This window comes from Brienomyrus brachyistius, chromosome 2, assembly GCF_023856365.1.
Source record: "Brienomyrus brachyistius isolate T26 chromosome 2, BBRACH_0.4, whole genome shotgun sequence".
NCBI lineage: Eukaryota > Metazoa > Chordata > Actinopteri > Osteoglossiformes > Mormyridae > Brienomyrus > Brienomyrus brachyistius.
Window position 1 is genome coordinate 42,218,554 of NC_064534.1, and position 14,400 is coordinate 42,232,953.

At 47.9% G+C, this 14,400-nt stretch overlaps 9 non-coding genes and 1 pseudogene across 9 annotated transcripts; all 10 read left to right on the top strand.

Annotated features, from left to right (window-relative positions):
• Positions 1-438: 438 nt before the first annotated feature.
• LOC125732728 (5S ribosomal RNA) lies at positions 439-557 on the top strand. The gene has a single exon (XR_007392098.1). It is a non-coding gene; the product is annotated as a 5S ribosomal RNA (ribosomal RNA).
• A 1,078-nt stretch (positions 558-1,635) lies between these two features.
• Positions 1,636-1,754, top strand: LOC125735280 (5S ribosomal RNA). Its single transcript, XR_007394577.1, has one exon. It is a non-coding gene; the product is annotated as a 5S ribosomal RNA (ribosomal RNA).
• Positions 1,755-2,830: 1,076 nt separating this feature from the next.
• LOC125733998 (5S ribosomal RNA) lies at positions 2,831-2,949 on the top strand. The gene has a single exon (XR_007393327.1). It is a non-coding gene; the product is annotated as a 5S ribosomal RNA (ribosomal RNA).
• A 1,082-nt stretch (positions 2,950-4,031) lies between these two features.
• On the top strand, positions 4,032-4,140 carry LOC125732287 (5S ribosomal RNA; annotated as a pseudogene).
• A 1,083-nt stretch (positions 4,141-5,223) lies between these two features.
• Positions 5,224-5,342, top strand: LOC125732729 (5S ribosomal RNA). Its single transcript, XR_007392099.1, has one exon. It is a non-coding gene; the product is annotated as a 5S ribosomal RNA (ribosomal RNA).
• Positions 5,343-6,420: 1,078 nt separating this feature from the next.
• Positions 6,421-6,539, top strand: LOC125733984 (5S ribosomal RNA). The gene has a single exon (XR_007393313.1). It is a non-coding gene; the product is annotated as a 5S ribosomal RNA (ribosomal RNA).
• A 1,077-nt stretch (positions 6,540-7,616) lies between these two features.
• LOC125732730 (5S ribosomal RNA) lies at positions 7,617-7,735 on the top strand. The gene has a single exon (XR_007392100.1). It is a non-coding gene; the product is annotated as a 5S ribosomal RNA (ribosomal RNA).
• Positions 7,736-8,812: 1,077 nt separating this feature from the next.
• Positions 8,813-8,931, top strand: LOC125734186 (5S ribosomal RNA). The gene has a single exon (XR_007393510.1). It is a non-coding gene; the product is annotated as a 5S ribosomal RNA (ribosomal RNA).
• A 1,085-nt stretch (positions 8,932-10,016) lies between these two features.
• On the top strand, positions 10,017-10,135 carry LOC125734187 (5S ribosomal RNA). Its single transcript, XR_007393511.1, has one exon. It is a non-coding gene; the product is annotated as a 5S ribosomal RNA (ribosomal RNA).
• A 1,084-nt stretch (positions 10,136-11,219) lies between these two features.
• On the top strand, positions 11,220-11,339 carry LOC125730936 (5S ribosomal RNA). Its single transcript, XR_007391229.1, has one exon. It is a non-coding gene; the product is annotated as a 5S ribosomal RNA (ribosomal RNA).
• Positions 11,340-14,400: the final 3,061 nt, after the last annotated feature.

Genomic DNA, 14,400 nt, shown 5'->3' on the forward strand with positions numbered 1-14,400 from the left:
GTAGCTCCCAGTGTTCTGACAGCGCGACGTTTTGGGGAAGCATGTGATTCAGCAGCTACCAGTGGGCTTCGTGCGGCGGAGATTTTGTGGCTGTTAGCGGAGTTGATAACAGAGGGTCGTTAAGAGAAGCCTGCATGCAGTAGGCAAAGGAGTAATGTTTGCCGGCGGGGGACGTGCGGCGATTAACCTGTGCGGTAGTGAAAAGGAGTTAAAAATAAGGAAGTGTGCGGATGCGGAAAGAATGGAATAATTGTGGTAGGCTGCCGGCTGAGTAGTTTGGTGAATGTTTGGTGTGGGTCCGGCGCTGCCGATTGGATGGTGGTGCTGCAGTGTGAGTCAGATAAAAAAAAAAAAAAAAACAGGAGTAGGATCCAATGGGACTAACTGGCATGTATAGACGCGTGTAATGCAAAAGGGCTGTTTTTGGTCGCGTCTCTCGCTTATGGCCATACCACCCTGAACACGCCCGATCTCATCCGATCTCGGAAGCCAAGCAGGGTAGGGTCTGGTTAGTACTTGGATGGGAGACCTCCTGGGAATACCAGGTGCTGTAAGCTTTTCTCACTTTTACTTTATACAGGGGGCGCTCCACTTCACGATTAATTTAAATCTATCACTCCCCTTCCATTTTACTATTTTATATATATATATTTTTTTCTCTCATTCATAAAGGCAGCTTTTACACACCGTTTTACTCTAAATACTTCCTGGTAATTCTAGGTGCTGTAAGCTGTTCGTGCCTTTATTCCACCAGGGCGCGATCTTCTCACAAACTTGAAGACGGTCACTCCCCATTCACGTTTTACAACTTATTGTTAATGATAAAGAGACAGCTTTTTACACACAGTTTTAAACAAAGTACTGATATTATTCCTCTTCAACTGACCGCTTTGTTTTCTATGCAAAAACCACTTCGCCACAGAAGACTCGATATTATTGGCATAGCAAGTTCTGCTCTTCTCCTTTCAAAACTTGCTAAAAGCTGTATTTAAAAGAACAGATTGGCCGGGGTAATTCACACCCTTCAATGCCAGCTTAATGTTTAGGTTAGTGGGAATCACAGAGGAATTAGGGATGGAAACTTCTTTGCTGGTGGTAGAAGCGGTCTGGTGAATTTTTAGAGAGAAGAGGCCGTCGATGTTTGAATGTAGAAAATTGTTCTGGCTGCAGCCTGCAGTATGGACTTGTTGGTGTGTGTAGCTCCCAGTGTTCTGACAGCGCGACGTTTTGGGGAAGCATGTGATTCAGCAGCTACCAGTGGGCTTCGTGCGGCGGAGATTTTGTGGCTGTTAGCGGAGTTGATAACAGAGGGTCGTTAAGAGAAGCCTGCATGCAGTAGGCAAAGGAGTAATGTTTGCCGGCGGGGGACGTGCGGCGATTAACCTGTGCGGTAGTGAAAAGGAGTTAAAAAGAAGGAAGTGTGCGGTATGCGGAAAGAATGGAATAATTGTGGTAGGCTGCCGGCTGAGTAGTTTGGTGAATGTTTGGTGTGGGTCCGGCGCTGCCGATTGGATGGTGGGGCTGCAGTGTGAGTCAGATAAAAAAAAAAAAAAGAACATTAGTAGGATCCAATGGGACCAACTGGCATGTATAGAGGCGTGTAATGCAAAAGGGATGTTTTTGGTGGCATCTCTCGCTTACGGCCATACCACCCTGAACACGCCCGATCTCATCCGATCTCGGAAGCCAAGCAGGGTAGGGTCTGGTTAGTGCTTGGATGGGAGACCTCCTGGGAATACCAGGTGCTGTATGCTTTTCTCACTTTTACTTTATACAGGGGGCGCTCCACTTCACGATTAATTTAAATCTATCACTCCCCTTCCATTTTACTATTTTATATATATATATTTTTTTCTCTCATTCATAAAGGCAGCTTTTACACACCGTTTTACTCTAAATACTTCCTGGTAATTCTGGGTGCTGTAAGCTGTTCGTGCCTTTATTCCACCAGGGCGCGATCTTCTCACAAACTTGAAGACGGTCACTCCCCATTCACGTTTTACAACTTATTGTTAATGATAAAGAGACAGCTTTTTACACACAGTTTTAAACAAAGTACTGATATTATTCCTCTTCAACTGACCGCTTTGTTTTCTATGCAAAAACCACTTCGCCACAGAATACTCGATATTATTGGCATAGCAAGTTCTGCTCTTCTCCTTTCAAAACTTGCTAAAAGCTGTATTTAAAAGAACAGATTGGCCGGGGTAATTCACACCCTTCAATGCCAGCTTAATGTTTAGGTTAGTGGGAATCACAGAGGAATTAGGGATGGAAACTTCTTTGCTGGTGGTAGAAGCGGTCTGGTGAATTTTTAGAGAGAAGAGGCCGTCGATGTTTGAATGTAGAAAATTGTTCTGGCTGCAGCCTGCAGTATGGACTTGTTGGTGTGTGTAGCTCCCAGTGTTCTGACAGCGCGACGTTTTGGGGAAGCATGTGATTCAGCAGCTACCAGTGGGCTTCGTGCGGCGGAGATTTTGTGGCTGTTAGCGGAGTTGATAACAGAGGGTCGTTAAGAGAAGCCTGCATGCAGTAGGCAAAGGAGTAATGTTTGCCGGCGGGGGACGTGCGGCGATTAACCTGTGCGGTAGTGAAAAGGAGTTAAAAAGAAGGAAGCGTGCGGATGCGGAAAGAATGGAATAATTGTGGTAGGCTGCCGGCTGAGTACTTTGGTGAATGTTTGGTGTGGGTCCGGCGCTGCCGATTGGATGGTGGGGCTGCAGTGTGAGTCAGATAAAAAAAAAAAAAGAACATTAGTAGGATCCAATGGGACCAACTGGCATGTATAGAGGCGAGTAATGCAAAAGGGATGTTTTTGGTGGCATCTCTCGCTTACGGCCATACCACCCTGAACACGCCCGATCTCGTCTGATCTCGGAAGCTAAGCAGGTTAGGGTCTGGTTAGTACTTGGATGGGAGACCACCTGGGAATACCAGGTGCTGTAAGCTTTTCTCACTTTTACTTTATACTGGGGACGCTCCACTTCACGATTAATTTAAATCTATCACTCCCCTTCCATTTTACTATTTTATATATATATATTTTTTTTTTTTCTCTCTTTCATAAAGGCAGCTTTTAGAAACCGTTTTACTCTAAATACTTCCTGGTAATTCTAGGTGCTGTAAGCTGTTCGTGCCTTTATTCCACCAGGGCGCGATCTTCTCACAAACTTGAAGACTGTCACTCCCCATTCACGTTTTACAACTTATTGTTAATGATAAAGAGACAGCTTTTTACACACAGTTTTAAACAAAGTACTGATATTATTCCTCTTCAACTGACCGCTTTGTTTTCTATGCAAAAACCACTTCGCCACAGAAGACTCGATATTATTGGCATAGCAAGTTCTGCTCTTCTCCTTTCAAAACTTGCTAAAAGCTGTATTTAAAAGAACAGATTGGCCGGGGTAATTCACACCCTTCAATGCCAGCTTAATGTTTAGGTTAGTGGGAGTCACAGAGGAATTAGGGATGGAAACTTCTTTGCTGGTGGTAGAAGCGGTCTGGTGAATTTTTAGAGAGAAGAGGCCGTCGATGTTTGAATGTAGAAAATTGTTCTGGCTGCAGCCTGCAGTATGGACTTGTTGGTGTGTGTAGCTCCCAGTGTTCTGACAGCGCGACGTTTTGGGGAAGCATGTGATTCAGCAGCTACCAGTGGGCTTCGTGCGGCGGAGATTTTGTGGCTGTTAGCGGAGTTGATAACAGAGGGTCGTTAAGAGAAGCCTGAATGCAGTAGGCAAAGGAGTAATGTTTGCCGGCGGGGGACGTGCGGCGATTAACCTGTGCGGTAGTGAAAAGGAGTTAAAAATAAGGAAGTGTGCGGATGCGGAAAGAATGGAATAATTGTGGTAGGCTGCCGGCTGAGTAGTTTGGTGAATGTTTGGTGTGGGTCCGGCGCTGCCGATTGGATGGTGGTGCTGCAGTGTGAGTCAGATAAAAAAAAAAAAAAAAACAGGAGTAGGATCCAATGGGACTAACTGGCATGTATAGACGCGTGTAATGCAAAAGGACAGTTTTGGGTAGTGTCTCTCGCTTGCGGCCATACCACCCTGAACATGCCTGATCTTGAAAGCTAAGCAGAGTATGGTCTGGTTAGTACTTGGATGGGAGACCACCTGGGAATACCAGGTGCTGTAAGCTTTTCTCACTTTTACTTTATACAGGGGGCGCTCCACTTCACGATTAATTTAAATCTATCACTCCCCTTCCATTTTACTATTTTATATATATATATATTTTTTTTTTTCTCTCATTCATAAAGGCAGCTTTTAGAAACCGTTTTACTCTAAATACTTCCTGGTAATTCTAGGTGCTGTAAGCTGTTTGTGCCTTTATTCCACCAGGGCGCGATCTTCTCACAAACTTGAAGACTGTCACTCCCCATTCACGTTTTACAACTTATTGTTAATGATAAAGAGACAGCTTTTTACACACAGTTTTAAACAAAGTACTGATATTATTCCTCTTCAACTGACCGCTTTGTTTTCTATGCAAAAACCACTTCGCCACAGAAGACTCGATATTATTGGCATAGCAAGTTCTGCTCTTCTCCTTTCAAAACTTGCTAAAAGCTGTATTTAAAAGAACAGATTGACCGGGGTAATTCACACCCTTCAATGCCAGCTTAATGTTTAGGTTAGTGGGAATCACAGAGGAATTAGGGATGGAAACTTCTTTGCTGGTGGTAGAAGCGGTCTGCTGAATTTTTAGAGAGAAGAGGCCATCGATGTTTGAATGTAGAAAATTGTTCTGGCTGCAGCCTGCAGTATGGACTTGTTGGTGTGTGTAGCTCCCAGTGTTCTGACAGCGCGACGTTTTGGGGAAGCATGTGATTCAGCAGCTACCAGTGGGCTTCGTGCGGCGGAGATTTTGTGGCTGTTAGCGGAGTTGATAACAGAGGGTCGTTAAGAGAAGCCTGCATGCAGTAGGCAAAGGAGTAATGTTTGCCGGCGGGGGACGTGCGGCGATTAACCTGTGCGGTAGTGAAAAGGAGTTAAAAATAAGGAAGTGTGCGGATGCGGAAAGAATGGAATAATTGTGGTAGGCTGCCGGCTGAGTAGTTTGGTGAATGTTTGGTGTGGGTCCGGCGCTGCCGATTGGATGGTGGTGCTGCAGTGTGAGTCAGATAAAAAAAAAAAAAAAAACAGGAGTAGGATCCAATGGGACTAACTGGCATGTATAGACGCGTGTAATGCAAAAGGGCTGTTTTTGGTCGCGTCTCTCGCTTATGGCCATACCACCCTGAACACGCCCGATCTCATCCGATCTCGGAAGCCAAGCAGGGTAGGGTCTGGTTAGTACTTGGATGGGAGACCTCCTGGGAATACCAGGTGCTGTAAGCTTTTCTCACTTTTACTTTATACAGGGGGCGCTCCACTTCACGATTAATTTAAATCTATCACTCCCCTTCCATTTTACTATTTTATATATATATATTTTTTTCTCTCATTCATAAAGGCAGCTTTTACACACCGTTTTACTCTAAATACTTCCTGGTAATTCTAGGTGCTGTAAGCTGTTCGTGCCTTTATTCCACCAGGGCGCGATCTTCTCACAAACTTGAAGACGGTCACTCCCCATTCACGTTTTACAACTTATTGTTAATGATAAAGAGACAGCTTTTTACACACAGTTTTAAACAAAGTACTGATATTATTCCTCTTCAACTGACCGCTTTGTTTTCTATGCAAAAACCACTTCGCCACAGAAGACTCGATATTATTGGCATAGCAAGTTCTGCTCTTCTCCTTTCAAAACTTGCTAAAAGCTGTATTTAAAAGAACAGATTGGCCGGGGTAATTCACACCCTTCAATGCCAGCTTAATGTTTAGGTTAGTGGGAATCACAGAGGAATTAGGGATGGAAACTTCTTTGCTGGTGGTAGAAGCGGTCTGGTGAATTTTTAGAGAGAAGAGGCCGTCGATGTTTGAATGTAGAAAATTGTTCTGGCTGCAGCCTGCAGTATGGACTTGTTGGTGTGTGTAGCTCCCAGTGTTCTGACAGCGCGACATTTTGGGGAAGCATGTGATTCAGCAGCTACCAGTGGGCTTCGTGCGGCGGAGATTTTGTGGCTGTTAGCGGAGTTGATAACAGAGGGTCGTTAAGAGAAGCCTGCATGCAGTAGGCAAAGGAGTAATGTTTGCCGGCGGGGGACGTGCGGCGATTAACCTGTGCGGTAGTGAAAAGGAGTTAAAAAGAAGGAAGTGTGCGGTATGCGGAAAGAATGGAATAATTGTGGTAGGCTGCCGGCTGAGTAGTTTGGTGAATGTTTGGTGTGGGTCCGGCGCTGCCGATTGGATGGTGGGGCTGCAGTGTGAGTCAGATAAAAAAAAAAAAAAGAACATTAGTAGGATCCAATGGGACCAACTGGCATGTATAGAGGCGTGTAATGCAAAAGGGATGTTTTTGGTGGCATCTCTCGCTTACGGCCATACCACCCTGAACACGCCCGATCTCATCCGATCTCGGAAGCCAAGCAGGGTAGGGTCTGGTTAGTGCTTGGATGGGAGACCTCCTGGGAATACCAGGTGCTGTAAGCTTTTCTCACTTTTACTTTATACAGGGGGCGCTCCACTTCACGATTAATTTAAATCTATCACTCCCCTTCCATTTTACTATTTTATATATATATATTTTTTTCTCTCATTCATAAAGGCAGCTTTTACACACCGTTTTACTCTAAATACTTCCTGGTAATTCTGGGTGCTGTAAGCTGTTCGTGCCTTTATTCCACCAGGGCGCGATCTTCTCACAAACTTGAAGACGGTCACTCCCCATTCACGTTTTACAACTTATTGTTAATGATAAAGAGACAGCTTTTTACACACAGTTTTAAACAAAGTACTGATATTATTCCTCTTCAACTGACCGCTTTGTTTTCTATGCAAAAACCACTTCGCCACAGAATACTCGATATTATTGGCATAGCAAGTTCTGCTCTTCTCCTTTCAAAACTTGCTAAAAGCTGTATTTAAAAGAACAGATTGGCCGGGGTAATTCACACCCTTCAATGCCAGCTTAATGTTTAGGTTAGTGGGAATCACAGAGGAATTAGGGATGGAAACTTCTTTGCTGGTGGTAGAAGCGGTCTGGTGAATTTTTAGAGAGAAGAGGCCGTCGATGTTTGAATGTAGAAAATTGTTCTGGCTGCAGCCTGCAGTATGGACTTGTTGGTGTGTGTAGCTCCCAGTGTTCTGACAGCGCGACGTTTTGGGGAAGCATGTGATTCAGCAGCTACCAGTGGGCTTCGTGCGGTGGAGATTTTGTGGCTGTTAGCGGAGTTGATAACAGAGGGTCGTTAAGAGAAGCCTGCATGCAGTAGGCAAAGGAGTAATGTTTGCCGGCGGGGGACGTGCGGCGATTAACCCGTGCGGTAGTGAAAAGGAGTTAAAAATAAGGAAGTGTGCGGATGCGGAAAGAATGGAATAATTGTGGTAGGCTGCCGGCTGAGTAGTTTGGTGAATGTTTGGTGTGGGTCCGGCGCTGCCGATTGGATGGTGGTGCTGCAGTGTGAGTCAGATAAAAAAAAAAAAAAAAACAGGAGTAGGATCCAATGGGACTAACTGGCATGTATAGACGCGTGTAATGCAAAAGGGCTGTTTTTGGTCGCGTCTCTCGCTTATGGCCATACCACCCTGAACACGCCCGATCTCATCCGATCTCGGAAGCCAAGCAGGGTAGGGTCTGGTTAGTACTTGGATGGGAGACCTCCTGGGAATACCAGGTGCTGTAAGCTTTTCTCACTTTTACTTTATACAGGTGGCGCTCCACTTCACGATTAATTTAAATCTATCACTCCCCTTCCATTTTACTATTTTATATATATATATTTTTTTCTCTCATTCATAAAGGCAGCTTTTACACACCGTTTTACTCTAAATACTTCCTGGTAATTCTAGGTGCTGTAAGCTGTTCGTGCCTTTATTCCACCAGGGCGCGATCTTCTCACAAACTTGAAGACGGTCACTCCCCATTCACGTTTTACAACTTATTGTTAATGATAAAGAGACAGCTTTTTACACACAGTTTTAAACAAAGTACTGATATTATTCCTCTTCAACTGACCGCTTTGTTTTCTATGCAAAAACCACTTCGCCACAGAAGACTCGATATTATTGGCATAGCAAGTTCTGCTCTTCTCCTTTCAAAACTTGCTAAAAGCTGTATTTAAAAGAACAGATTGGCCGGGGTAATTCACACCCTTCAATGCCAGCTTAATGTTTAGGTTAGTGGGAATCACAGAGGAATTAGGGATGGAAACTTCTTTGCTGGTGGTAGAAGCGGTCTGGTGAATTTTTAGAGAGAAGAGGCCGTCGATGTTTGAATGTAGAAAATTGTTCTGGCTGCAGCCTGCAGTATGGACTTGTTGGTGTGTGTAGCTCCCAGTGTTCTGACAGCGCGACATTTTGGGGAAGCATGTGATTCAGCAGCTACCAGTGGGCTTCGTGCGGCGGAGATTTTGTGGCTGTTAGCGGAGTTGATAACAGAGGGTCGTTAAGAGAAGCCTGCATGCAGTAGGCAAAGGAGTAATGTTTGCCGGCGGGGGACGTGCGGCGATTAACCTGTGCGGTAGTGAAAAGGAGTTAAAAAGAAGGAAGTGTGCGGATGCGGAAAGAATGGAATAATTGTGGTAGGCTGCCGGCTGAGTAGTTTGGTGAATGTTTGGTGTGGGTCCGGCGCTGCCGATTGGATGGTGGGGCTGCAGTGTGAGTCAGATAAAAAAAAAAAAAAGAACATTAGTAGGATCCAATGGGACCAACTGGCATGTATAGAGGCGTGTAATGCAAAAGGGATGTTTTTGGTGGCATCTTTCGCTTACGGCCATACCACCCTGAACACGCCCGATCTCGTCTGATCTCGGAAGCTAAGCAGGGTAGGGTCTGGTTAGTACTTGGATGGGAGACCACCTGGGAATACCAGGTCCTGTAAGCTCTTCTCACTTTTACTTTATATAGGGGGCGCTCCACTTCACGATTAATTTAAATCTATCACTCCCCTTCCATTTTACTATTTTATATATATATATATATTTTTTTTTTTCTCTCATTCATAAAGGCAGCTTTTAGAAACCGTTTTACTCTAAATACTTCCTGGTAATTCTAGGTGCTGTAAGCTGTTCGTGCCTTTATTCCACCAGGGCGCGATCTTCTCACAAACTTGAAGACTGTCACTCCCCATTCACGTTTTACAACTTATTGTTAATGATAAAGAGACAGCTTTTTACACACAGTTTTAAACAAAGTACTGATATTATTCCTCTTCAACTGACCGCTTTGTTTTCTATGCAAAAACCACTTCGCCACAGAAGACTCGATATTATTGGCATAGCAAGTTCTGCTCTTCTCCTTTCAAAACTTGCTAAAAGCTGTATTTAAAAGAACAGATTGGCCGGGGTAATTCACACCCTTCAATGCCAGCTTAATGTTTAGGTTAGTGGGAATCACAGAGGAATTAGGGATGGAAACTTCTTTGCTGGTGGTAGAAGCGGTCTGGTGAATTTTTAGAGAGAAGAGGCCGTCGATGTTTGAATGTAGAAAATTGTTCTGGCTGCAGCCTGCAGTATGGACTTGTTGGTGTGTGTAGCTCCCAGTGTTCTGACAGCGCGACGTTTTGGGGAAGCATGTGATTCAGCAGCTACCAGTGGGCTTCGTGCGGCGGAGATTTTGTGGCTGTTAGCGGAGTTGATAACAGAGGGTCATTAAGAGAAGCCTGCATGCAGTAGGCAAAGGAGTAATGTTTGCCGGCGGGGGACGTGCGGCGATTAACCTGTGCGGTAGTGAAAAGGAGTTAAAAAGAAGGAAGTGTGCGGATGCGGAAAGAATGGAATAATTGTGGTAGGCTGCCGGCTGAGTAGTTTGGTGAATGTTTGGTGTGGGTCCGGCGCTGCCGATTGGATGGTGGGGCTGCAGTGTGAGTCAGATAAAAAAAAAAAAAAGAACATTAGTAGGATCCAATGGGACCAACTGGCATGTATAGAGGCGTGTAATGCAAAAGGGATGTTTTTGGTGGCATCTCTCGCTTACGGCCATACCACCCTGAACACGCCCGATCTCGTCTGATCTCGGAAGCTAAGCAGGGTAGGGTCTGGTTAGTACTTGGATGGGAGACCACCTGGGAATACCAGGTCCTGTAAGCTCTTCTCACTTTTACTTTATACAGGGGGCGCTCCACTTCACGATTAATTTAAATCTATCACTCCCCTTCCATTTTACTATTTTATATATATATATATATTTTTTTTTCTCTCATTCATAAAGGCAGCTTTTAGAAACCGTTTTACTCTAAATACTTCCTGGTAATTCTAGGTGCTGTAAGCTGTTCGTGCCTTTATTCCACCAGGGCGCGATCTTCTCACAAACTTGAAGACTGTCACTCCCCATTCACGTTTTACAACTTATTGTTAATGATAAAGAGACAGCTTTTTACACACAGTTTTAAACAAAGTACTGATATTATTCCTCTTCAACTGACCGCTTTGTTTTCTATGCAAAAACCACTTCGCCACAGAAGACTCGATATTATTGGCATAGCAAGTTCTGCTCTTCTCCTTTCAAAACTTGCTAAAAGCTGTATTTAAAAGAACAGATTGGCCGGGGTAATTCACACCCTTCAATGCCAGCTTAATGTTTAGGTTAGTGGGAATCACAGAGGAATTAGGGATGGAAACTTCTTTGCTGGTGGTAGAAGCGGTCTGGTGAATTTTTAGAGAGAAGAGGCCGTCGATGTTTGAATGTAGAAAATTGTTCTGGCTGCAGCCTGCAGTATGGACTTGTTGGTGTGTGTAGCTCCCAGTGTTCTGACAGCGCGACGTTTTGGGGAAGCATGTGATTCAGCAGCTACCAGTGGGCTTCGTGCGGCGGAGATTTTGTGGCTGTTAGCGGAGTTGATAACAGAGGGTCATTAAGAGAAGCCTGCATGCAGTAGGCAAAGGAGTAATGTTTGCCGGCGGGGGACGTGCGGCGATTAACCTGTGCGGTAGTGAAAAGGAATTAAAAATAAGGAAGTGTGCGGATGCGGAAAGAATGGAATAATTGTGGTAGGCTGCCGGCTGAGTAGTTTGGTGAATGTTTGGTGTGGGTCCGGCGCTGCCGATTGGATGGTGGTGCTGCAGTGTGAGTCAGATAAAAAAAAAAAAAAAAAACAGGAGTAGGATCCAATGGGACTAACTGGCATGTATAGAAGCGTGTAATGCAAAAGGGCTGTTTTTGGTCGCGTCTCTCGCTTATGGCCATACCACCCTGAACACGCCCGATCTCAGACCGATCTCGGAAGCCAAGCAGGGTAGGGTCTGGTTAGTACTTGGATGGGAGACCTCCTGGGAATACCACGTGCTGTAAGCTTTTCTCACTTTTACTTTATACAGGGGGCGCTCCACTTCACGATTAATTTAAATCTATCACTCCCCTTCCATTTTACTATTTTATATATATATTGTAATGACCTGGCTGGGGTTGTTAGCCAGGTGCATTCTGGGTATTGTGTTGTCTGTATTTTCTATCGTTCTGCTAGTTCCTATGTGTTTGATTCTCATGTTGTGTTATGTTAATGTTAGCCACAGTGAAGTTGATGTGTGTTCTGTGGGGCGGGTTGAATTGGTATGGTTGGCTGACACCGCGACTCTGTGTGGTGGGAGCGTGATAGGGGTGCGGTGTCAGCAGCGTTAAAAGAGGCAGAGGAAACAGGGTAAAATAAATGTTTGGTTGAACCCCTACTGTTTCCTACTGGATCATTCAGGGATTACAGACCTGCTGCTGAGACGCTCGGGGTCGCGCGGTGTATGGGGCACGAGCGCTCTCAGTTTGGCTGTGTTAGCTAACGAGTAGCCTAGCCAGTTCAGCTCCACTAACCCGCGGTCGCTACAATTGGTGTCAGAAGTGGGATCGCTGAGTGTCTAGCAGACACTATGGAGCCGGCCGTAGGCGAATTAGAGCGTCTAATCCGAGACAACTGCTCGCTCCTGGAAAGCATGGCTAACGAGACCCAGCGGAGAAGACCCGAGCTGAGGCGGCCGGAGGGCCGCAGCGCTCCCCGGAACAGCCGCCCCCTGCTATCCCCGCAGCCAGAGGGGATTGCTGGGGCCACACCACAGCTTCCTGGCAGGACAGCTGCTAAGCTACAGCACTACACTGGGGCGATGCAGCTGGAGCCGTACCTGGCTCAAGTCACGCTGGCTGCCACTCACAACGGGTGGGGCCAAGAAGAGACGGCCACCCATCTGGCGCTCGCACTGGAGGGCCCAGCGCTTCAGGTTCTGCTGGACCTGCCCCTTGAGGAGCAGCGCGACCTCCGGGCGTTGACCACCGCGCTCGGCAGAAGGTTCGGACAGAGACCACCAGCCGAGCAGAGCAGGGAGAAGCTGGCTCGCTGCCGCCGATGCGAGGGAGAGAGCCTGGGGTCCTTTGCTGCGGACGTCCGCCTCTATGCCCGACGAGGCTATCCAACATTCCCGGGAGCGGCACAAGAGGAGCTGGGTCTCCACGCCTTCCTGAGGGGACTCACACCGGAGAGGCTGCGACAGCATGTCCGGCTGTCATCCCCCCGAGACCTGGAGGAGGCATTGAGGGAGGCTGAGCGGGCTGAAGTGGTGCTGCAGGACGAGCCAATGACCCGACGATCAGCCAGGGGGGTCGAGCGAGAGATGAGCGTGACCCAATCGGATGAGGAAGAGGAGGTCAGACGAGCCCAACCAGAGGCAGTTCCCCATCGGAGGCGCCGGACGGACTGCTGTTATCGGTGCGGGGAGCCCGGTCACCTCGCCCGGAACTGTCCTGCACCTAGTCCTCGGGCCCGAGCGACATCACCGACGGGAAACGGCCGCGGGGCGGGACAGCGAGGGAACCCCCACCCCAGTCATTAAACCCTCTCTGTGACACTCATCATGTGGTGGGCCGCTGTGGGTCCACCCGTGGACTATACCTGGACTGTATAATTGATGGACGGTCTTGCCGGGCCCTGGTAGACACGGGGTCCACTATCTGCTTGCTGCGGAGGGGGGTGCTTCCGGAGACGGGCAGTTCATTGCCGAAAGATTGGACCCCTACTCACACAGCATTGTACACCGTCACAGGAGGAAAGTCGGTGATGCCGGGGAGAAAGACTCTGCAGGTGGTGGTGGGAACGAACAGTGTGAACCACGAGTTCTGGCTTGCCGACATAACAGACGAGTGCATTGTTGGACTGGACTTGCTGGCCCACTGGGGGGCACGGGTCGATGTGCCGGGAGTTGCCCTCCACCTTGGTGCTGAGACCGTGCGCCTCCAAGTGGGCCGCGGTAGCCAGGGACAGACCCCTACCCCACCAGCACCTCCAAAACCCTCGTGCCCCACAGCTCCAAGCCACAGCCATGGGTCGAGGGCGGCGAAGGTGCGGAAAAGGACCCAGGGGGTGAACGTAAGCAGGGCCAACATCCCGCAGCCAGAGTCGCCGCCTAGCTCGGCAGTCTCTCCACCACCCGAGACTGTCGCTGCAGTAGAGGAGCTTGGGCGGCGGAGTGGGGTGCACCTCAGTGCGACACAGCAGCGGCAGCTGCAGAGCCTCTTGGCGGAGTTTATGGACATTTTTGCCGCCAGGGAAGAGGACTGCACCAGGACGGGCCTGGTGAAGCACACTATCGACACTGGAGCAGCTGCTCCTATACGGCTGCGGCCCCACCGCCTGCCCCTCGCCAAACGCCAAGCTGCCGAGGAACTGATAAAAGAGATGGCCGCTAATGGTGTCATTGAACCCTCGGAAAGTCCATGGGCCGCACCTGTGGTTATGGTGCGGAAGAAAACAGGGGGGTGGCGCCCTTGTGTGGACTACAGGCGTCTGAACGCGGTCACCCGCAAGGACTCTTACCCGCTACCTCGCATCGATGATGCACTGGACTACATCGCTGGGTCCAGTTGGTTCAGCTCGCTAGACCTCCGCAGTGGGTACTGGCAGGTGGAGCTTGCTACTGAGGCACGGCCCAAGACTGCATTCACCATAGGGCAAGGACTGTGGCAGTTTAGGGTGATGCCTTTCGGACTATGCAATGCACCAGCCACGTTTGAAAGGTTAATGGAAAGGGTCCTTAAAGACATTCCCCGTGCCCGCTGCGTGGTCTATTTGGATGACCTGCTGACTCATGCCAAGGACTTTGAACAGGCTGTTGCCAACCTGCGAGAGGTCCTGACCGCCATCCGGGGGGCTGGACTAAAGCTGAACCCGGCCAAGTGCACCCTTCTCGCTCGCCAGGTGAAGTTCCTGGGACATGTGGTGAGCGAGAAAGGGGTGGCTACTGACCCAGAGAAGGTGGATGCTGTGGGGGACTGGCCTCCCCCATTGAACGTCGCCGAGCTACGAAGCTTCCTGGGGCTGGCCTCCTATTATAGGAGGTTTGTAAAAGACTTTGCCACCGTCGCTAGCCCTTTGCATCAG